The 24,710-nt window shown below is 32.8% G+C and overlaps 1 long non-coding RNA gene across 1 annotated transcript; it reads right to left on the bottom strand.

Moving 5' to 3' along the window:
- Positions 1-918: 918 nt before the first annotated feature.
- Positions 919-2,763, bottom strand: LOC145823465 (uncharacterized). The gene is made up of 3 exons (XR_014365750.1): positions 2,621-2,763; positions 1,583-1,636; positions 919-1,326 (listed from the first exon to the last, which is right to left on the bottom strand). It is a non-coding gene; the product is annotated as an uncharacterized LOC145823465 (long non-coding RNA).
- Between the last annotated feature and the right edge of the window lie 21,947 nt (positions 2,764-24,710).

Here is a 24,710-nt window from a genome sequence, read left to right as displayed (position 1 = left end):
CACAATTTCCAATACCTCATTCATGAGGCCAACTTTATGAGACCATTTCTCATTCAATTCTTAATGGTTTTTGGTCATTCCTTTTGTGGTGTAAAGACCTAGTTACAAAGAATCTACACCCATTTAATGACACCTCAACCAATGGTTGGAAGCTACTTTAATTTCCCATTAAAGTCACCATAAGACCATTTTTTTTTTTAGACAATAACTAGACCTAGAAGATACTATTCATTGGCAAAAACAATTCATAATCAAACTTTGTAAACCATTAGATGAACTATATCAAAAAGAGTTTGAAAGCCTATTGGAAAAGAATCAAATATGTGATTCTTTAGGTAGACAAATAGTTTATCTACGAGAAGTTATAAATAAATATTGTGCAGAACGACAAATTATAAAAGATATGGAAAAAGGCATATATGGATTATAGTCGTTGTTCAAAAACTGAAGATATTGTCACACCCCAAATCCGGGCATGATCGGCCATGGCCCACAGGGACTTAGCCCAAGGCACGCGTAAGCTTAAACATGAACCCAAAACCATAAAGAATAAATGTGATGATAGCCCCGAAATAAATAAATCAAAACTCAATCCAGTGACATGCCACAATTGAAAAACAAGTCATAACCAACTTCCTAAATACATATATATATATATACTAAATGGGACACAAACCGCCCACAACAAAAAATAATTCTAAATAAAACTCAACCACAATGTATACACAAAACTTGACAAGCAACCTAAAACAAATTAAATAAATGCCCTAGAGGTCCATGAAATTGAGTCCCCGCTACACCATGAGTCCACTCTAAGTCCTTCTAACACTTGGAATGGTAAACAACTAAGTCAGTTGATAGCTCAGTGAGTAGCAACATGGATAGTAAATACAATTTTGAAAACATGGTTCAATTCCAAAATAAGATATATATCACAAAAACTAGATTGGCATACAGTTTGGTAAATACAATCTGTTTCACAAAGAAGGTTCCACAGTTCAACACCTAAAATACTCATGTCTCGCAAGAACATGATAAACGACATTTTTCACTTAAAACAGATTATAACATGAACACCAATAATTTTCTGGGTACCAAGAAAAACAAATAATATGCCACACAGTTCTCAAGGCTATAAGCCCCGCTGGATCCAATACCGAACTAAGAGTCATCCTCATGGTGGCACCTAGGCCTTTTCTCAAAGACGATCCGATTGAAGGTCACCTAGGTCTTTTCCTTACAATCATTGAGCACTAGAGTCATCACAGCCCAACCCGGATCTGTTCCCTAGTGGCCAGAGTCACCACATACAGTGGAATAATTTCCCTAGATTAAATACACACATGGTCCCAATAATCAATACACATCAGTTTCGCAAAACATGGTAGTTCATCATTATAAACATAAGACCAAAACAAATAGTTTACTGTATGCCAAGTTCACACATGTTTTAGAAATAATTTGATTCCATTGATAATATAATAATTTATCAAAACAGTTTAGTCTTGAAACAATAATTTAATTTTCCAACAGTTCAGGGTATGGGAACATTTATAAAAATATGTAGCATGAAACTACTCACCTGGAAACGAAATAATATAATCCTCGAATAGAGTATGAAAGTCCAACTAGTGCCCTGAACCAATATGAAAACTACACGTCACTACTAATTTAAAAATACTAAAGAATACGAACTAAGTAACCCCAAACTAAAGCGCACTAACACGGCTCAACCCAACTCACCGTTACTCTTAAATATTACCTAAGTTCATGTTCTTCAAGGTCTAAAATCACCCAAGACATAGGTTCCGATCGAAACTTAACTAAAAGTAACTTTAAGATAAAACAGAGTTTTTTCAATCTATTCGCTAACTTTGAAAGTTAAAAACTCACTCCACGTTGTTCGAAAAATTCTAAAACCCTCCAGATATTAACTAATATATCTTAAGTTCCAAACCCAATTGGTTTCACTTGATTTTCTTATCAAAATAATTATCTACAATTTATTATATCCAAACAGGTTGTTTTCTGCAGCACTTTAAAGAAATTGACGGTTCTCTTAATATACACGAGCAATCAATGCAAGGCCAAAAACGTACAAAACTAGACTCGTAACCGGTTCTAATGACACTAATTTGATAATTTTTGGATTTATACCCAAAGAGAACAATACTCCCGAATTTACTGTTTCGGATTGGTTTCCTGGACAGATTTGAATACCTCAATTTATATGGATTTTGACTCCCAAAAATTATGAAAGAATTCAGATATGCAATTCAATATGTAATTGATCTACTGTAAAAATTTCAGTTCAAAATTCATCCGTTTGATATGGTTGCTTGATTTTTAAAATTTGTGACTTTGTACAGATTTTTTAAACTACAATCTACACTCTCTACGTTGCACTCTCACAATCAGACCCATTACCACCCAAACACACCTTCAGCCCTTCACCTTACCAAAGCCATACATGCTAGCCTCCAAATAACCTCTGCACACAAGCCATACACTATACCCAAAAGAGTACTCAAGAATACCCAAAACAGTGGCACATCACAATGAAGAAAGATGGGGGAAAAAATGTAAAAGAAGAGACAAAACAATTAAAACATTGGTCTACCTTGAAAAATTTGCTTTAGATTCAGACGATTCCTAGAGACACCCAACGTAGCTTCTCTTCCCCTCTCTCCTTTCTTTCTCTCACGGCTGCTATGTGTTGAAAGTTTTGTGGGAAAAAAAAATTATAATAAGGGTTAGGGCTTTTGTTAGGAAAACTAGGGTTGTTCTTTTATATATATATATATATATATCTAAACAAAAGGTTTTAAATTATTATCTCTTTATATTATTTTAAATTTCTATCTCCATTAAAATACAAATATTATTAGATCAAAATATGCTTACTAATTTGGCACTTAAATTTATTTATTTATTTAAATAATAAATCCTGCCTCTAAATTAAAGACTTTCACCATAAATTTATTTTAGGTTTAAAATTAATTAAAAGATCCTCCAAATATTTAATTTGCACTTTAGGATTCACCACCAAAATATTTGAGATTGTAATATTATTATTATTTAATTATTTACTTAATTTTTATATTCGGGTTCTCACAGATATGGTAGGAAGCTGTGTGTCACAACTCGAACCCGCCCCAAAAAGTTTGGATCATAATTGGCCAGTAATCACTCGATCACCTTCGGCCCTATACAACATACAAAATAATTATAATAATGGGGCCATAAGCGGAAGCATACAACAAATGAGGAAGTCTATTGAGCTGTGCCAATATGAGCAAAATTATAATGCTTACACCATAGCACATAAACACATTTACATGCCCATGCAAAAATTATGAGTACCATATGAAATTTTATAGATATCGTTTACATATCCCAAGACCATAATAGCAAAAACAAAATAAAGTCAAGCATAATGTAAGTCAAAAGCAAAACTCCATCTCGGAGGCATGACTCAACAGGTTCATAAAATAGCTCCTGAAGCTGACTCTAAGTGCGGGCTCTGTGCTGCGGATCACCTACATGTGCATACATAATATTGGGTGAGCGAAGCTCAATGAGTAATAATACAGTAAAGAAGTGTAAATAAATGAACATAAGGTTCTCACAATTTTCATAGACATAATACGGAATGGCCTTGGGTCCATCGTATAAATAGAACAGTCTTAGGTCCATTACATAATAGAACTGCTTTGGGCCCATCATATTAAAATGGCCTCAGGACCACAAAGATACAGAATGGCCTCAGGCCTACATATTAATAGTTGTTCAGAACAACCTTGGGTCCAATCACATATTATCATGTCATTAGCAGATCGGCCTCTAGCCCATATATGACACAAAACGGCTTCGGACCCACATATGATACAGAACGGCCTCGGGCCTACAGAACAGCCTTAGGCCCAAACATATCATAACATAAACAAAACGACCTTAGATCCACATTGCACATGTTATATAACTTTCACGAACTTCATGCATTTCGATCAAAACACAATGTTGGCACAAATTACCATTCATGGCTCAAAGTAATCAATTAAGAACATATTTTTACAATACTATTACTCACAGTGTGTTTTATCTAGTGACGTTTCCTCCGGCACACGACCTAAACAAACATTTCACACACACATTTGATAAATAATCAGCACACATAATATTGGGTGAGCGAAACTCAATGAGTAATAATACAGTAAAGCAGTGTAAATAAATGAGCCTAAGGTTCTCACGAAACTCAATCATAATACGGAACGACCTTAGGCCCATTTTATAAACAGAATGGCCTTAGGCCCATCAATATTAGAACGGCCTCAGGCCTACATAAGGTACAGAACAGCCTCAGGCCTACATATTAACAGCTATTCAGAATGACCTCAGGTCCATATTATCATGTCATTAACAGAATGGCCTTACACCCATGTATGATACAGAACGGCCGCAGGCTCACAGAATGGCCTCAGGTCAAAACATATCGTAACATAAACGAAACAACCTTAGGTCCACATTGTACATGTCATATAACATTTGCGAACATCATTCATTTTGATCAAAACACAATGTTGGCACAAATCACCATTCATGGCTCAACGTAATCAATTAAGAACATATCTTTACAATACTATTACTCGCAGTGCGTTTAATCTCGCGGCGTGGAGTGAAAGTTTGAGGAAAAATAATTTATTTTAAAAACACTTTTTCAAAAAAACACCACCTAATTACATAATCTAAAATACCTTCTCCAAGTGAGTTGTTGATAATACCTCACCAAGCGATCCAAGTGTCTCGCCTCCAAAGTGATTCACCTTGCACCCTCTTTGATTTATTTTTGTGTATATATTTTCTACAGACCTTAAAAATTCTGATGGCCAATTTTTTGTATCAAATACATCTGATATATATACACAACACATGATAGAGTTTGCATGTAGGTGGGATCCTTAGGGATCTCTATCTTTTAGTTGTGGGGATAAAATAAAAGATATATCTTTTATTTTAAATATACAGGATACAACTTATCCAATTTTTCATTAATTATCTTTTAAACAGATAATATAGAACTTCCACTAATTGCAATAATGTCCATCAACACATTACAATTAAACCCCTAAAAGTAGAGAATTACAAGTGAGGCCCTTTGTTACAATTAATCACAAATTTCCTTCCACCAAACTATATTCCACATGAGCTATTAGGTATGGACAAGTTCATCACTATCAAAAGCCCTAACTCATATAACCGAATTCTAAATTTTTCCTTCTTCTAATTGGACCCTAAAAGCATTTTCCAAAAATAGTATTTTTACAATTATATATGTATAAAATATTTTTACGAAACAGTAACCGGCCGGTTTTCTTTTGGTCCAATGTTAATAGGAAAAATTGCTTGAATATACTTTCTCACTTGAGAATGGTGGATTCCATGTTAAGCACCTATATAAATTAATTACCACTCACATAACCCAACATGTCAGTGTATAGCCGAATCACCGATTGACAATGTCAAATTTAAATGAATAAATAATTTAATTATACAAGCCTCTCAGGTCAAAGGAAAATAAGTGTATTGTAATAGAACTACCTTTTAAACTAATAATGATCATTCCATAGGTGTTCTTAAAACCGATCATGTTCAGTGCATGTACTTATTGCATAACACCCACCTATTTGCTTAAAGTCACTACCTCAATGATGGAGTTAATCATTCTATCATATAGCAGCAAAACAAGTGTAGGCCATAGTAGTGCGACGCCCAATCAACACCCATAGCCTAGAACATTAATTGGGTCTACAAGGCACCGAAAAATCATAACTCCCAGCTTTTGGTTCATTAACCATTAGCATGTTTTTCTACAATGTTACCCAAGGGACCTTATGCTCACATCATATGTAACATTAAATATAACATTACCCATAATAACATACAAAATGCAAAATATAAAATGCCAAGCAATTTATATAATCAATCAATAAAGTCAATAAATTGGTTTTTGAATGCACAAATGCTAACATTCTCCCACTTGCACTCAAAACCAATTACACATGTATTTAATACCATTCTCTTTTAAATAATTTCAAAAATTATATAAAAGGTATTCTCTCCACGATTTGATCGAAGAGCTTTGATACTTTTTCCAAGTTTGCTACGAAATTCCTTGAACTTTTCAAAGGATTCAGACTTATGTTTCATTAGGTACAAATAATCATACCTAGAACAATCATCGGTGAATGTAATGAAATGGTAAAAACCACCTCTTGCTATGTGATTTATTGGACCACAAACATCTGTGTGTATTAATTCCAAAACTTCTGTGGCTCTAATTCCTTTTCCCAGAAATGGAATTTTAGACATTTTTTCTTGCAAGCAGGGCTCACAAATTGGATAGGGCACAATTTTCAAAAAAAAAAATCTAAAGGTCCATCCTTGACCAATCTATTTAGACATTCTAAATTGATATGGCCGAGTTTCAAGTGCCACGTGTAAGTTTGGTTAACATCCCTTTTTCTTTTAAGGGGTAACATACTAGTGTTTGTATCATTCTCAACACAATTAATGGAATTATCAATAGAACTAATAAAGTAAAGACCTTCTATTAAAATGCCAGAAGCCACAAATTTATTATTGTGCTTAATAACAACTTTTTGAAAAAAAGGAAAAACAATATCCCAATGAAAATAACTTTGAAACAGAAATTAAATTTCTACGAATGTCTGGCATAAATAGACAATCTTCTAAAACTAAAGTTCTATTAAATGATAATTCCAAATAAAAAAAAAATCCTATGGAAACTACAGCAACTGTTGCACTTGTTCCCAACTTTATTAGCATCTCCCCTTCATTAAGCCTTCTGGTCTCCTTGAACCCCTACAACATATTGCAAATATGTAAGGTCGCACCAGAGTCTACACACCAAGCTTTAGGAGGACCAATCAATAAATTGGTTTCACTAACAAACAGATTCAACATACCTTCTGAAGGTTTGTCCTTTTTCAGTGTTGCCAAATACTGACAGCAGTTTCTCTTCCAATGGCCAAGCTTTCCACAATGGAAACAATTTCCTTTGCTTTTCTTCTTATCTATGCCCTTTTTAAAATCACCTAGTGTTTTTGCAAAGAATTTGGAGTCCTTTGGTTTCTTATTAAAATTGTTCTTGCCCTTAGGCTTGAATTTTCTAGGACTTTTTTTCTCACCCATCATTATAGTGGGTTGGCTCTTTTTAATAAGATCTTCTGGTGCTTGCAACATATTGAGCAGCTCTGATGGTGCAACAATCATCTTATTCATATTGTAATTCAAAATAAACTGATTATAAGAATCTGGTAAAAAATGAAAGTATCGCATCAATTTTAGTTTCACCATCAATATCTACACCCAAAGTTTCCAGTACGTTAATGAAAGATATCATTTTTAGAACATGTTCCCGTACTGGAGTACCTTCCACCATTTTAGTGGACATCAAACCTTTCATGGCTGTTTGGCGTGCACTTCTGCTTTGTTCTCCAAACATTTCTTTCAAGTTAACCATCATGTCTTTTGCAGTAGGAACACCCTCATGCTGCTTTTGCAACACATTGGTCATTGAGGCCAATATGTAGCATTTTGCAACATCATCTGCCTCATGCCACTTCCTAACAGCCTCACGTTGTTCATCAGTCGCATCCGCCTCAGGAAGCGCAGGTGGATTAGTGGTTAGGACATGGTTCAATTTTTCAACAGTGAGGACAATTGTTAAATTTCTCTTCCAGTCCACATAGTTTGATCCAGTCAAACGATTATCATCAAGAATTTTGGACAAAGGATTAAAGTTGTTCATTTTTAACTGCATATGTTAAAAATTAAAACATGTGTCAGAAGAATATAAGTATTGCATTGTATATAAATCCATAGGATGCGGGATTTTGAATCTACTATAGTAATGCTCACTAGAATTTTTATTCAAACAATTTATAACCCCACAAATATAACATTTATATTTAAAACATTCATAGTGAGCATTGGGAAACCAATCCTGCATGTACAAAAATTTCTTTTGAAATAAGTGAACATACCTTGAATGGGTGGGTAGCTACTACCCATCATAATATCATCTCATGTTAACATTTTTTTTTTATTTTTCTTTTAGAAAAATTAAAATTTATTTATGACTCCCAATTTTTCTTTTGGCCTCCAAATCAACTCATATGACACCTTTTGGTTACCATATAGTATTTGTCTAAGTGCAAACCATTGTCTAGATACATAGCATGAACATGTAAGATTATGCCTTCATTTTAGCCGATACTCCCACTAGTCACACTTATACTCTTTACAAAATAAATAAAACAAACTAATTAATTAAAACCCAACTGACCCTTTTGGTATCATTTGAATCTCAATTAATCAGAATTTTTATTTATCAACAATGGAGGGCCATAGGCATTATTTTTCTTAAAATAATCCCATTTAACACTTAATAATTAAAATGGGGTACCAATAACATTTATAACTAATTTATCCCCATAAATTAACAAATTAATTTTAATGTTATCATAAGTAACATGAAACCCACAAATATATATATATATATATATATAATCATGAATATGGTTATATCCATCAACAGAAAATATTGAGAGAAAATCTACAAAGATTTTTATCAACTGAACAACCTCCCACTAACTATGGCATGTCTAAAGCATGATAAAACATTAATTCTACATGATAACATCTCATTGTAATTCATAAAATAAAACATGTTAGAATATTTAATCATGTAATTAAAATTCATCAATATAAATAAATCATGTTATTTAAAATAACAATATACTACAAGTTCTACTTAACATGTTGTATATAATATTTACATAATCCCATAGCATATTTCTATAATTTTTTTAATATGGAACATGCATCAACAGTAAGCAAAAATAGATAATAAAAATAAAATAATGATACCATGTGAATGCCTTTTAGGCCAATCCCTAATAAACACAAAAACTGAGGTGCACCGTTATCACCGATTAAACAGTACGTGTTTTTTGTTTTTTGTTTTTTGTTTTTAATACTATTTTGGTCCTTTTCTTTTGTGATTAATACAAGAAAATATAGATTATATATTCACAAATTATATAATCAACTATTATGCAAGACAACATTGAATATTCAATATTTTTATCAAACTATAGAAAACAAAAATATAGATTCATGCAATCAAAGTGGGTGGCTTTGATACCAATGAAAATTTGCGGAAAAATAATTTATTTTAAAAACACTTTTTCAAAAAAACACCACCTGATTACACAATCTAAAATACCTTCTCCAAGTGAGTTGTTGATAATACCTCACCAAGCGATCCAAGTGTCTCGCCTCCAAAGTGATTCACCTTGCACCCTCTTTGATTTATTTTTGTGTATATATTTTCTACAGACCTTAAAAATTCTGATGGCCAATTTTTTGTATCAAATACATCTGATATATATACACAACACATGATAGAGTTTGCATGTAGGTGGGATCTTTAGGGATCTCTATCTTTTAGTTGTGGGGATAAAATAAAAGATGTATCTTTTATTTTAAATATACAAGATACAACTTATCCAATTTTTCATTAATTATCTTTTAAACAGATAATATAGAACTTCCACTAACTGCAATAATGTCCATCAACACATTACAATTAAACCCCTAAAAGTAGAGAATTACAAGTGAGGCCCTTTGTTACAATTAATCACAAATTTCCTTCCACCAAACTATATTCCACATGAGCTATTAGGTATGGACAAATTTATCACTATCAAAAGCCCTAACTCATGTAACCGAATTTTAAATTTTTCCTTCTTCTAATTGGACCCTAAAAGCATTTTCCGAAAATTGTATTTTTACAATTATATATGTATAAAATATTTTTACGAAACAGTAACCGGCCGGTTTTCTTTTGGTCCAATGTTAATAGGAAAAATTGCTTGAATATACTTTCTCACTTGAGAATGGTGGATTCCATGTTAAGAACCTATATAAATTAATTACCACTCACATAACCCAACATGTCCATGTGTAGCCTTTGATTTGGCATCACCGATTGACAATGTCAAAGTTAAATGAATAGATAATTAATTTATACAAGCCTCTCAGGTCAAAGGAAAATAAGTGTATTGTAATAGAACTACCTTTTAAACTGATAGTGATCATTCCATAGGTGTTCTTAAAACCGATCATGTTCAGTGCATGTACTTATTGCATAACACCCACCTATTTGCTTAAGGTCACTACCTCAATGATGGAGTTAATCATTCTATCATATGGCAGCAAAACAAGTGTAGGCCATAGTAGTGCGACACCCAATCAACACCCATAGCCTAGAACATTAATTGGGTCTACAAGGCACCGAAAAATCATAACTCTCAGCTTTTGGTTCATTAACCATTAGCATGTTTTTCTACAATGTTACCCAAGGGACCTTATGTTCACATCATATGTAACATTAAATATAACATTACCCATAATAACATACAAAATGCAAAATATAAAATGCCAAGCAATTTATATAATCAATTAATAAAGTCAATAAATTGGTTTTTGAAGGCACAAATGCTAACATGGAGCCTACCTTTAGAGTCAGCTTCAGGAGCTATTTTGTGAACCTGTCGAGTCATGCCTCCAAGATGGAGTTTCGCCTTTGACTCTCATCATGCTTTGACTTTTACTTGTTTTTGCTATATTGGTTTTTGGGATATGTAAATGATATGTATAAAATTTCCTATGGTACTTAAATTTTTGGCATGGGCATGCAAATGATGTGAACGTGTTATGGTGTAAGATTTATAATTTTGCTCATATTGGCACAGCTCAATGGACTTCTTCATTTGTTGTATGCTTCTGCTTATGTCTCCATTATTATAATTATTCTGTATGTTTGTATGAGACCGAAGGTAATCAAGTGATTATTGGCCGGTTATGATCTAAATCTCTAGGGGCGGGTTTGGGTCGTGATACTATGGTTGTGACAAAAAATTCAAACCATTGGTTAAGAAAAAGAAATTTTTGAAAAAACAGAAAAAAAAAATTAGAAAAGAAAATTTAATTCTTATAAAGAAAAATCAAAACCCTACAGTAGATATATTAGAAAAAAAAAAATCTAATAAATTCTCAAAAGATAAAAAGACCTTAATATCCAAAAGGAAAATATCATGAAGATTGCGAATGTTGGCTTCATGGAGAAAAATGACATTTCACAAACAAATGTCCTGAGAAACAAAGAAAACATGCTAAACAAATATTATTTTCTAAAGACAAAACCCTAATTTCTTGTAGTGTTAGCAAGAAGATTATTAAAAAAAAAATAAAAAATAGAGGCAGTAAATCATCATTTTTAGCCTAAAAAATTGCATAGAAATACAAAATATAAATAACATTTTAAATAGATAATTATAATTCATAATAATAATAATAATAAATCTGGACAAAAATGGTAACCAAACAACCAAAACAAAGTTTAATATATATTTATGGATTAAAATCACCAATAAAAAAATGTTATACCTTCTAATAATTGTAGGACAATCTTCACTGTATTTAAAAGATTTAATTCTATTGTGTACACAACAACAAATAGAATTTAAAGAAACAAAGAAAAGGAGAGAATTTGTTTGATTACAAAAATCAAACTCGAAATAAAAATAAATAAATAAAAAACAGATTTTATTTTGTTACAAAAACAAAATTAAAATCTGAATAAATAAACAAATAAAAACAACACTGAAAGTAATTAAATAACTTACTTGATTTAATTTCTTCGAATTATTTTCCTGATCAAGTCCAGTGTTTAACACTGTGTCCTTAAGACAGATTCGTCCTCTCCACGGTGCTTTCAGAATTTGGACGTCTATCTCCCAGGATGAAATGATCTACCACAAACAATAGCAGCACTACTAACTGTTTGCCTTACGAACACACTAAGTGTTTACACTCTTTCTTTCGGAAATAAAATGCAGCAAGATGAAGAATATAGATAACAGAAGTGAAATACGAAATTTCTGAATCCAAAACATCAAATGAGGGTGCTCCTATTTATAGATGTGAAGGTGGCTCTTGGTTTTGAATTAAACAGGTATGTAGCTCTTGGTTTTGAATTGAACAGGTATCATACCTGTTGGGTTTTGAATTCAAACAGATTTGAATTAATTCAAACAGATAGTAAAACGGGAAGGGCCCTATTTGGGTGTGCATTAATTCCAAAACAGTTTATTTCTGTTTGAAACCGGGAAGGGCCCTGTTTGGATGAACAAAAAATCCAAATTAATTTAATTTGAATTCTGGATTTTATTTTAATAAAAAATAAAATTAAATTCAAATATTTTTGGCCCAAAAAGATTAGAAGCCCAACCCAACCACGCACCCGCGCCCAAGCCCAGGCCCAGCCCAGCCCGCCGGACCGACCGGACGGACGGCGGCGGCGGCGCGCGTGTGTGGTGATTTTTGGGTCCAATGGGTCTAGCCCATTTTGCCCATAACCTCTCCCTCTAAAACACTTGGGTACCCCTTGGGGCACACCCCAAGTATCTCACCTTAAGCCTTATAAACCCTTTCAAAACCTCCCACCAAATCAATGTGGGACAAGCCAATTTACAACCTTAAGGAATTTCCACCAAAACTCCATTTCCATGGAGCACACTTTGGCTTCAATTTCCCATTCACTCGGTAATGGTTTTGAGCAACCAAATATACCACGTGAATCACAACGCGGCATAGAACGCGTTACCACTTTGACCCGAGTAAATCGACACTCGGGGCCCACCTAAAAAATAGACCGAACTTAGGAAAAAATTCTGATTTTATCCAGAATTTTATAACCATTCCAACAATCCCCCACATGAATGGAATTTGATGACAACGGAAATGCAACAATATGCAGACTTAACGAAAGAGTATAAGTCGAAAATATCTTGCATCAGGATAGGTAGTTTTCGGCTTTGAACCTTCCCTAGTGATAACCTATCGGACTTACTGGCTAACCAATGGACGCGATGCCTTGAATTGTTCAGCCGTTTGTGTAAGCCAAGACAATAGATTTCACACAAAATATCTTCTAACACATCGTGGTTCTCACGGTTGTGTTCATTTTGGCCTTGAACGCACCTGGTTTTCATAAGTGTTTCTAGAGAATTTAGCCTTTTCATTCTCATAGAACCGGCCCCAGTTCAACACTCATATAGGTGATTCTTATTGTGAGTATCTCCTTATACTCGTCTTGATTTTATGTCTTAATCAAGATATAAGTAATCATTAAAAGCAAAGCTTATCCTTATACCCCTGCAGACAACATATGTTGCAGATATCACTCTCACCATAGGAATGGGTAGGAATTTTAATCCCTTGGTGATTTCTGGCGAGCCATACATAACTTAGTTGTCCCTTTGAACTTAGTTCTTGGGATCTCCAGTCATATAAGTAGGGTTACCATTATGACGACTCTTATGTAATAGGCTTTAATCCCATCCCCTTCGATGAACTATACACTAGCTCTTTTGTCAAACCTTTTGTTAACGGATCCGCAATATTCTCTTTAGATTTGATATAATCTATTGAGATTATTCCATTTGACAGTAATTGCCTTACGGTATTATGTCGACGACGTATATGTCGTGACTTACCGTTATACATGTGATTCTGTGCCCTGCCTATTGCAGATTGACTATCACAATGAATACAAATAGCTGGCACAGGTTTTGGCCACATTGGAATGTCTTCTAAGAAGTGACGAAGCCATTCTGCTTCTTCACCTGCTTTGTCTAAAGCAATAAACTCGGATTCCATTGTGGATCGTGCGATGCAAGTTTGTTTCGTGGACTTCCAAGAAACAGCAGCGCCTCCTAGAGTAAAGACATATCCACTAGTGGATTTTGAATCTTTAGTATCCGATATCCAATTGGCATCACAATAACCTTCGAGTACTGCTGGATATCGAGTAAAGTTCAAACCATGATCACGAGTAAATCTTAGATATCTAAGAACTCTAATGATCGCTTTCCAATGGTCTTCTCCAGGGTTACTAGTGTACCTACTCAATTTACTTATAGCATAAGCTATATCAGGACGAGTACAATTCATTAGGTACATTAGGCTTCCAATGATTTGGGAGTATTTTAACTGAGACACTGCATCACCTTTATTTTTCGATAAATAAAGACTGATGTCTACAGGTGTTCTAGCTAAATTCAAATCATCATTGATAAATTTATCAAGAATTTTCTCAATATAATGAGATTGAGATAATGCATATCCGTCAGATGTTTTAGTAATTTTCATTCCTAATATAACATCTGCGACCCCCATATCTTTCATATCAAATCTCTTGTTAAGCATCTGCTTAGTTGATTTGATCATGTTTTGACTGCTTCCAATGATAAGCATGTCATCCACATAAAGACAAACTATGACATATCCTTGGTCAGTGTTTTTAACATAGACGCATTTGTCACATTCGTTTATCTTAAACCCATTAGTAAGCATTGCATGATCAAATTTTTCATGCCATTGCTTAGGTGCTTGTTTTAATCCATAAAGGGATTTTACAAGTCGACAAACTTTCTTTTCTTGTCCTGATACTACAAACCCTTCGGGTTGTTCCATATAGATCTCTTCATTTAGATCACCATTTAAGAAAGCTGTCTTAACATCCATTTGATGTATTTCTAAATTAAACAACGCTGCTATAGAAATAAGCATGCGAATGGATGTTATTCTTGTCACAGGGGAATATGTGTCAAAATAGTCCAGACCTTCCTTTTGTCTGTAACCTTTAACAACAAGTCTTGCTTTATACTTGTCAATTGAACCATCTGCTTTCATTTTTCTCTTGAATATCCATTTATATCCAAGAGGTTTAGAACCTGGTGGAAGATCCACCAATTCCCAAGTATGATTTTGCATAATGGATTCAATTTCATTATTAATAGCCTCTTTCCACAAAGGTGCTTCAGGACCTGTCATTGCTGCCTTAAAGCTTTGAGGTTCATTTTCTAACAAGTATGTCAGAAAATCTGGACCAAAGGATTTTGATGTTCTCGCTCTTTTACTTCGTCTTGGTTCATCATTAGTTAAATCCTGTTGGTCGAGACTATTGCTAGTCTCTTGTGTTTGATTGTCATTAGTCTCTTGACTTTGTGTACAATCATAAGTTCTTTTCTGTGAACTTAATTCCTGTCCTTTCTTGTAAGGAAAGACATGTTCAAAAAACACAGCATTCCTTGACTCTATAATAGTGTTCACATTTATATCAGGTATATCTGATTTATAAGTCAGAAACCGATATGCACTACTATTCTGAGCATAACCAATAAACACACAATCTACTGTTTTTGGTCCTATCTTAGTCTTTTTAGGAACAGGTACTTCAACTTTTGCCAAACACCCCCACACTTTTAAGTATTTGTAGGAAGGTGGTCGACCTTTCCACAATTCATAAGGAATGCTTTTGGTTTTGTTGTGGGGTATTCGATTAAGAACATAATTAGCAGACAATATTGCTTCCCCCCACAAGTCCTGTGGTAAGCCTGAACTTAGTAACATGGCATTCATCATTTCTTTTAAGGTTCTATTCTTCATTTCAGCAATTCCATTTTGCTGTGGAGAATAAGGGGCTGTAGTTTGGTGAATAATGCCATGTTGTGCACAAAATTCATTTAATGGTGCATCATATTCACCACCCCTATCACTTCTAACCATTTTAATGGTTTTACCAAGTTGATTTTCAACTTCTGTTTTGTAGAGTTTAAACATTTCTAAGGCTTCATCTTTACTTCTAAGTAAATAAACATAACAATATCTTGTGCAATCATCGATAAAAGTTATGAAATACTTTTTGCCACCTCTAGTTTGAATAAATTTTAAATCACATACATCAGTATGAATTAATTCTAGAGGTTCGGTTTTTCTTTCAACCGATTTAAATGGAGCCTTAGTTAGTTTCGCTTCTACACAAATTTCACATTTATGATTAGGATTAATTTCAAACTTTGGTATATAATCTAAACCAATTAATCTACGCAAAGCATCAAAATTCACATGTCCTAATCTACCATGCCATAAATTTGACTCAAGAATATAAACAAAAGATGTGTTATTCTTATTCATAGCAACTTTCGGTACAACTGTCATTACATTCAACTTAAAGAGACCATCACTCATGTATCCCTTACCAACATACATACCACTCTTTGTTAATACAAATTTATCAGACTCAAATACAAGCCTAAAACCATTTTTACTTAACAAAGACCCAGAAACTAAATTCTTCCCGATGTCAAGTACATGCAGTACGTTGTTGAGGGTCAGTTCTTTCCCTGATGTCATCTTCAAGATTACTTTCCCTTGTCCAGCCACAGTAGAAGTAGAAGAATTTCCCATGAAAAGTTGTTCACCATTTGCAGCCTCAATGTAGGTAGTGAACATCTTCTTGTCCGCACAAATGTGACGAGTTGCTCCAGTGTCAACCCACCACTCTTTGGGATTTCCAACCAAGTTAGCCTCAGACACCACAGCAGGAAGGTTGATGTCATTCACTCCGTCAGAGATGTAATCCAATTCTGTTACATTGGCCTGATTGGTGGTCTTCTTACTTGTACTTCCATGATTCTTCTTAGGGCGGCGGCAGTCAGAAGCTCGATGTCCAGTTTTGCCACAGTTATAGCATTTTCCTTTGAACTTCTTGCTACTATCGCCTTGTTTAGGACCATCTCCAGTAAACTTTCTCTTTTTGTTATGTGGTTTATGAATTTGTTCAACCACATTTGCCTTGGACTCAATGGGATTTTTCCCATTCCTCTTTTCAGCCTTTCGGTTATCTTCTTCAATTCTTAATCTTACAATCAATTCATCCATAGTCATCTCTTTGCGTTTATGTTTTAAATAATTTTTGAAATCTTTCCAAGCCGGTGGTAACTTTTCCACTAAAGCAGCGACTTGGAATGACTCGCTAAGAGACATACCTTCTGAATGAATATCATGCAAAATTATTTGAAAACTTTGAACTTGAGATATTACCGTTTGGGAGTCTACCATAACAAAGTCCAGAAATTTACCGACGACAAATTTCTTCGTGCCGGCATCTTCTGTCTTGTATTTCTTCTCCAAAGAATCCCACAATTCTTTTGCTGTTTTCAGAGGACTGTATACATTATACAGCATATTGTCAAGGCCATTTAGGATGTAGTTTCTGCACAGGAAATCTGAATGTTTCCAAGCATCTACAGCGGCAACAACTTGCCGATCACTTTCACCCTCTTTAAGTGCTGGAGCCTCTTCATGGAGAAAACCGGGCCAAATTAAGAGTTGTAAGATAGAACAGCATCTTCTGCTGCCATCTCTTAAACTCGGTACCATTAAATTTTTCCGGTTTTTCTCCATGATTGATTGGTACATGAACATGGTTCTGGATAGGGACCGATGTAGGTGTAACAATAGGAGTATCACTGCCAGATGCAGTTTCAGTTGTAGTAGCCATAATCTCTGATTACAAAAATCAGAAAATATTAAAACACAAATTAATTTTCTAGTTACTAAAACCAGAAAATAATTATAACACCAAAATAATTTTATTTTCCTTGTTACTAAAACTAGAAAAATAAAATATCACAAGAATTTTCTGTAATACCAAATAATATTCTGAATTGTTAATGACACCAGTATCGTACTACTAGTAGTTGTCAAAGAAAAGAGACAGTATATTACTACTATCTGTCAAATAGCATAAATCACTATTTGTTTTTCCAACCAGAATATTAATTTGAAAACACAGAAAATTAAATACAATGAAGATACCCAAAAAGGGATCTGTCTTAAGATTGTAGGACAATCTTCACTGTATTTAAAAGATTTAATTCTATTGTGTACACAACAACAAATAGAATTTAAATAAATAAAGAAAAGGAGAGAATTTGTTTGATTACAAAAATCAAACTCGAAATAAAAATAAATAAATAAATAACAGATTTTATTTTGTTACAAAAACAAAATTAAAATCTGAATAAATAAACAAATAAAAACAACACTGAAAGTAATTAAATAACTTACTTGATTTAATTTCTTCGAATTATTTTCCTGATCAAGTCCAGTGTTTAACACTGTGTCCTTAAGACAGATTCGTTCTCTCCACGGTGTTTTCAGAATTTGGACGTCTATCTCCCAAGATGAAATGATCTACCACAAACAATAGCAGCACTACTAACTGTTTGCCTTACGAACACACTAAGTGTTTACACTCTTTCTTTCGGAAATAAAATGCAGCAAGATGAAGAATATAGATAACAGAAGTGAAATACGAAATTTCTGAATCCAAAACATCAAATGAGGGTGGTCCTATTTATAGATGTGAAGGTGACTCTTGGTTTTGAATTAAACAGGTATGTAGCTCTTGGTTTTGAATTGAACAGGTATCATACCTGTTGGGTTTTGAATTCAAACAGATTTGAATTAATTCAAACAGATAGTAAAACGGGAAGGGCCCTGTTTGGGTGTGCATTAATTCCAAAACAGTTTATTTCTGTTTGAAACCGGGAAGGGCCCTGTTTGGATGAACAAAAAATCCAAATTAATTTAATTTGAATTATGGATTTTATTTTAATAAAAAATAAAATAAAATTCAAATGTTTTTGGTCCAAAAAGATTAGAAGCCCAACCGGACGGACGGACGGCGGCGCGCGTGTGGTGATTTTTGGGTCTAATGGGTCTAGCCCATTTTGCCCATAACCTCTCCCTCTAAAACACTTGGGTACCCCTTGGGGCACACCCCAAGTATCTCACCCTAAGCCTTATAAACCCTTTCAAAACCTCCCACCAAATCAATGTGGGACAAGCCAATTTACAACCTTAAGGAATTTCCACCAAAACTCCATTTCCATGGAGCACACTTTGGCTTCAATTTCCCATTCACTCGGTAATGGTTTTGAGCAACCAAATATACCACGTGAATCACAACGCGGCATAGAACGCGTTACCACTTTGACCCGAGTAAATCGACACTCGGGGCCCACCTAAAAAATAGACCGAACTTAGGAAAAAATTCTGATTTTATCCAGAATTTTATAACCATTCCAACAATAACATCATAATACGAATGAAAATTTAAGATATTTTTGTTTACTCACTCATTAATACCCAAAAACAATGACATGAATAGTTTAATGTGGCTGCTTAAACTTGTTATGTCACTCTGCATCTCTAACCGTGTATTGATTTTTTTATTTAATAAACTCTGCATCTCTAACCGTGTATTGATTTTTTTATTTAATTATTATTATTTTTTTAAAATTTAAGTAAAAACCTTCCTTGGATATGAATTATATCAATTTTATATTAAAATCTTTTAAAAAACTGTTCTCTTATTCTAAATTTCATTTTTTATTAAATTTGACAATAATAATAATAAAAAACATCTCTAATGTTTTGTCTTTTTAAATTGACGAAGGATACTCTCCTTTCATATAATGAAAACTTGAAGAAAGAATTAAAGATGATTTTTTAATATTTTAAGAAAACGTGAATCATTAAAGATACCCTTACGTCCAATTGATCCATTTCTCATATATGTATGTATGTATGTATGGATGTATGTATAGGCTCAGGTATAAGTAGGGTTGTACAAAATACTGCCCAATCCGTTAAAATCATACGGATCTGCGTCAATTCACACCGCTTTATTCCCTAACCGCGATTTAAATTTTAAAATTTATAATTCACTTTTGAATACATATATATTTTTAAATTTATAATGAAATATCAAAATAAAAATGAATGTAAAAGAGATTTAATATCTGAAATTTATTTCAAATTAATAGTTATATAGATGAAAAATATTATGTAAAATTAATTTGTGTTATATATATGAAAAATATTATACAAATTAGTATTATATATTATGCAAATGCTTGATAATTGGATAAAATATCCTTCGATCCGCCAATCCTTCCTAAATCGTTCAAACCATAATTTGTCAATCTGTCAATCCATTAATCTGTCATTTAATTTATCATTTTACTCTCAAATCATTCGAGCTGCACCTTATACACCCTAACTGTAATCGTTAAGGAGATGGTCCTTCTCAAGTTGCCTCTCTGTTTGGATATCTCTTTTATTTTTTTTGTTTTTTTAATCACATAATCATACCAAAAAAAAGACTCATCATAAGAATAAATAAAGGGACAAATACACTACAGTGGTCCTTTAAGTTGTAATTATTAACTAGGTGAAAAACTTGCGATTTTGAACTTTAATTTATGTGAAGTTCATGTGGGCAGTTAAAGGTTCCCCAGCCCCCCACTCCGCAATTAACACGTTGATGACTAACCTAAGTAAGGAAGTTTTAAAAAATATTTTTAATTTAATAATAAAATTTACAAATATTAAAAAATCAAATCATAAAAATTTGCATCATTTTATAATTAATTCTTAACAATTTCTCTGTCGAGTAATTTTTCCTTAAACAATTGGATATTAAATTGTCAGGATTCTTTATTCTCAAATATTTGATTTCATAGCTCATGATTCACTTTTTAAAAAATTAAATTTTTTTTTTGTATTTGTTGTTTTTATTGAAAAAAAAAATTGTGAAAAAAATCTTTAAAAAATTCACTAAATACCAAAAATTAAATATATGTGTGTATATATATATATGAAAATTCAATATATTTTTTGTATTTTTGTGTATTTATTAATTTTTTACAAATATTTTATTTTTTAGAAACATCTAAGTAGGGCGTATCTAAAAAAGTAAAAAAATTGCTTAAAAGTTTAAAAATATTCACTAAAAATAAAAAAAAATACAAAAAATAAAAAACTCAATTTTTTAAAAATTAAAACAAAACACGGTGATTGTTCTCCTATTTCAAAACATCTATCATTCTTAGATATATCTCAAAATTTTTGTATTTTAAGATTTCTACGTAATCTTTTGAGATAAGAAAAAAAAATTGGAACCAGACAACCATTGAACCATGCGAATTGACAATATATTTTTAGTTTTTTGTTTTGATGAAATTTTGCTAGACGATCTGTGCTCTTTGATATCAATCAAATCCTCAATATTTATGTTTTTTTTTTTTTTTTTTTAACAAACTTTTGGCTATATGTTTGATTCCACCAAATGCAATCCTATTTCAAAACATCTATAATTCTGTTGACTTATTTTTCTTACGAAGGAAAATATCATAAATACGAGCGCGTCAGTAAGGATTGAAAAATCCTTACAGATTAAATTTAAGCCAATTATCAAGCGATTGCATTGACGATTCTTTTGTTTCAACAAAGAGGATTTCCAAATTGCTAAGTGTAGAGAAAATAAAAATTAAAAGAAGAATGAGAGACAGAGAAAGACAATTGAGTGAACAATCAAAGTAATAATTACTTACCTCTACTCTTATGCTTCGAAAAGGAAATTCATAAAATGTTTTGAAAAGAAAATGGTGAAAATAAATGTTTCGAAATATAAATCTATGTTAAACTACTTATAAGATAAGAAAAATGACAAGAAATATTGAAATTAATTGTCTTTGATTTGAATTCTGGATCCTTTCACAATGTAGCCATGTATGGCTGTTTATAGGCAAATATTTGTAGGAAAAAACTTCTAGCAATAACTACCCAATAACCACCTAAAACTACCAACTCTTCCATCTTTTTTCCCACAATACCACATATCCCTCCATGTCTTGATAACTTCCTTTAACCTCCAATTCATGCTCCGTGTTCTCTACTTTATTCTCCATCATCTTTCCACATTTTATAACTTCTCATAACCTCCAAATGAGTAGGAGGATGCCACATGTCCTGTAATTATATAAATAATAACTAATAATAATAATTGTAGATTTATGGTACCAACATTACCCCCCCGCAGCCCTTAAAAAATGATGTTTACTTGAATTTTTGAAAGGTTGAGCCAAGCATATGGCTAATCTAAGCAATAAAATGCTTCAAATAATATCAACAAATGGTATCAAATGATATAACAGCACCAATAAAGTGCTTCGAATAAACATGAAATTATGAGTAGAAGACCAATAACAAGTTTCGAAGGTGGTATAAAAGACTAAATTCATCGTTCGAAGGTCTTGCGGCATAGCTTTGAAGGAACAAGGAAGCATTGATATATGATGATGATACTTACAATGAAGTTTCAAGGTTAGGCTTGATGCTTCGAATGTATCTTCGAAGCTCTATATAGTTTTGAAGGTGAAGTAATCAACCTTTGAAACAACTCTTGATACTTCGAATGTATCTTCCAAGCTTTATATAGCTTTGAAGGTAAAGTAATCAACCTTTGAAACAACTCTTGATGCTTCGAATGTATCTTCGATGCTTTGATTGTGTACATACAAACAATTGGCCATCAATTTGAAAAGATAAGCCATTCTCAACCACTAATTTAAACGCATAGGCTTTTCCTAGCCAAGTTCATGCATTTTAAATGGTCATCCCCTGTTCTTAGTGCTTCGAACTCATAAGAACAGTTTGTTAATTTTATTAGCCACATCATCAGAATTATATATTGGTGTGATCCACAAATCCAAAGTAGGTTTTGAACACCAAGAACCATAGTACAAGATGGCCTTAAAAATTCAAACAACTTGACATTTTGAACAATTTCAAAATATTCAGATTCATGAACATTAAATTGTTCATCATTCCTAGCCTTGTTTGGGTTCAGAACATGTTGTTTAGCCAAATAACTTTCATCATTTATTAACAAATGGGCCTGCTTTTCTATTTTAGCCACTAACGGCTTATGAAAATCCTCTATGTGAATTTCATTATTTTTTGGCCTAATGGGTCGTTCCATTTTAGCCATTAATGGCTTATGAAAATCCTTCATAGACATGTCGTTTCCATGGTTTGACTCTCTAAGAATGAGTTTTTCAACCCCTCGACCTCTATATGGAACATCATTTTTAACCATGTTTGGCTCAACAACAGGTTTTGTATCAAAGTTATTTTTGTAAGTTGGCTTTTTTAAAAATGGGTTTTTCGACCCCCTAAGCCATTGATGAAATTATATTTTTACTAATTTCAGTCACAAATGACTTAAAAACATTTTGTAAAACCACACAAAATTCGGTCATTAAAGACTTGACAAAAACGGTTAATAACTCATGTCTCCATTGACAAATTTTCATATCAAGTTGATGAGTTACTCCGATTAAGTAGTGTATTTTTTCTTTTACCAAATAATATGGAAATGAAGAAACAACTTGGAATTTTTTTTCATCAAGAAAATGGATCTTTTCTTGAAGATCCAAAATTTTTCTGTCATGCCAATATATTTCATATTGACAAATTCGAATGGCAAAATCTAGATCGTTTGTCATTTCTTACACTTGGTAGTCCCACTGGGCGTGCCAAAAATTGTTGGCTTATTTTTCATACGAAGAAAAATATCATAAATGCGAGCGTGCTAGCAAAGATTGAAAAACCCTTACAGATTAAATTTAAGCCAATTATCAAGCGATTGCGTTGACGGTTCTTTTGCCTCAACAAAGAGGATTTCAAAATTGCCAAGTGTAGAGAAAAGAAAAATTAAAAGAAGAATGAGGGACGGAGAAAGACGATTGAGTGAACAATCAAAGTAATAATTAATTACCTCTACTCTTATACTTCGAAAAGGAAATGCATAAAATGCTTTGAAAAGAAAATGCTGAAAATAAATGTTTTGAAATATAAATCTACGTTAAACTACTGCTAAGATAAGGAAAATGACAAGAAATATTGAAACCAATTGTCTTTGATTTGAATTCTGGATCCTTTCACAATGTAGCCATGTTTGACTATTTATAGGCAAATATTTATAGGAAAAAACTTCCAGCAATAACTACCCAATAACCACCTAAAACTACCAACTCTTCCATCTTTGTTCCCACAATACCACATATCCCTCCATGTCTTGATAACTTCCTTTAACCTCTAATTCCTGCTCCATGTTCTCCACTTTATTCTCCATCATCTTTTCACATTTCATAACTTCTCATAACCTCCAAATGAGTAGGAGGATACCACATGTCCTGCAATTATATAAATAATAAATAATAATAAAAATTACAAATTTATGATGCCAACAAATTCTTAGATATATCTCAAAATTTTTGTATTTTAAGATTTTTACATAATCTTTTGAGATAAGAAAAAAAAAATTGGGACCAGATAACCATTGAACCACGCAAATTGATAATATATTTTTAGTTTTTGATTTTAATGACGTGGAAATATGAAAATAGTATGAGATAAAAGATGGAACAAAATTTTTTCCTGACGATCTGTGCTCTTTGATATCAATGAAATCCTCAATATTTCTTTTTTCTTTTTTTTAACAAACTTTTGGCTATATGATTGATTCCACCAAATGCAAGCCCCAATTGTCTAGTTTATGTGCTGAGACGGAGCAATTTTAGGAGGGTTGGCCAAAGAATATATATAACCAAACTATATGCATTTCACTACAAGAAATTAGTTATTTAGAGAGACTAATTGAATTTGGTCCCTAAAAGCAATCTTTTAGGGACGAAAACATAACTTGTGATATTCCTGCAGAAATGCTTCATTGTCTGTGCTAAAATTCTTTAGAAATATTTAGAGACAAATTAATTTGGTCATAACTGAGATTTAGGGACCAAATCTTTTGGTTCTTAAAAATGGACAATTAAAAAGCGACCATCTTTATAGCTGAAACC

This window comes from Camellia sinensis, chromosome 4, assembly GCF_055761805.1.
Source record: "Camellia sinensis isolate YWXY chromosome 4, ASM5576180v1, whole genome shotgun sequence".
NCBI classification, from domain to species: Eukaryota; Viridiplantae; Streptophyta; class Magnoliopsida; order Ericales; family Theaceae; genus Camellia; species Camellia sinensis.
The sequence above is the reverse complement of the archived record's forward strand: the minus strand, read 5'-3'. Positions and strand labels throughout refer to the sequence as shown.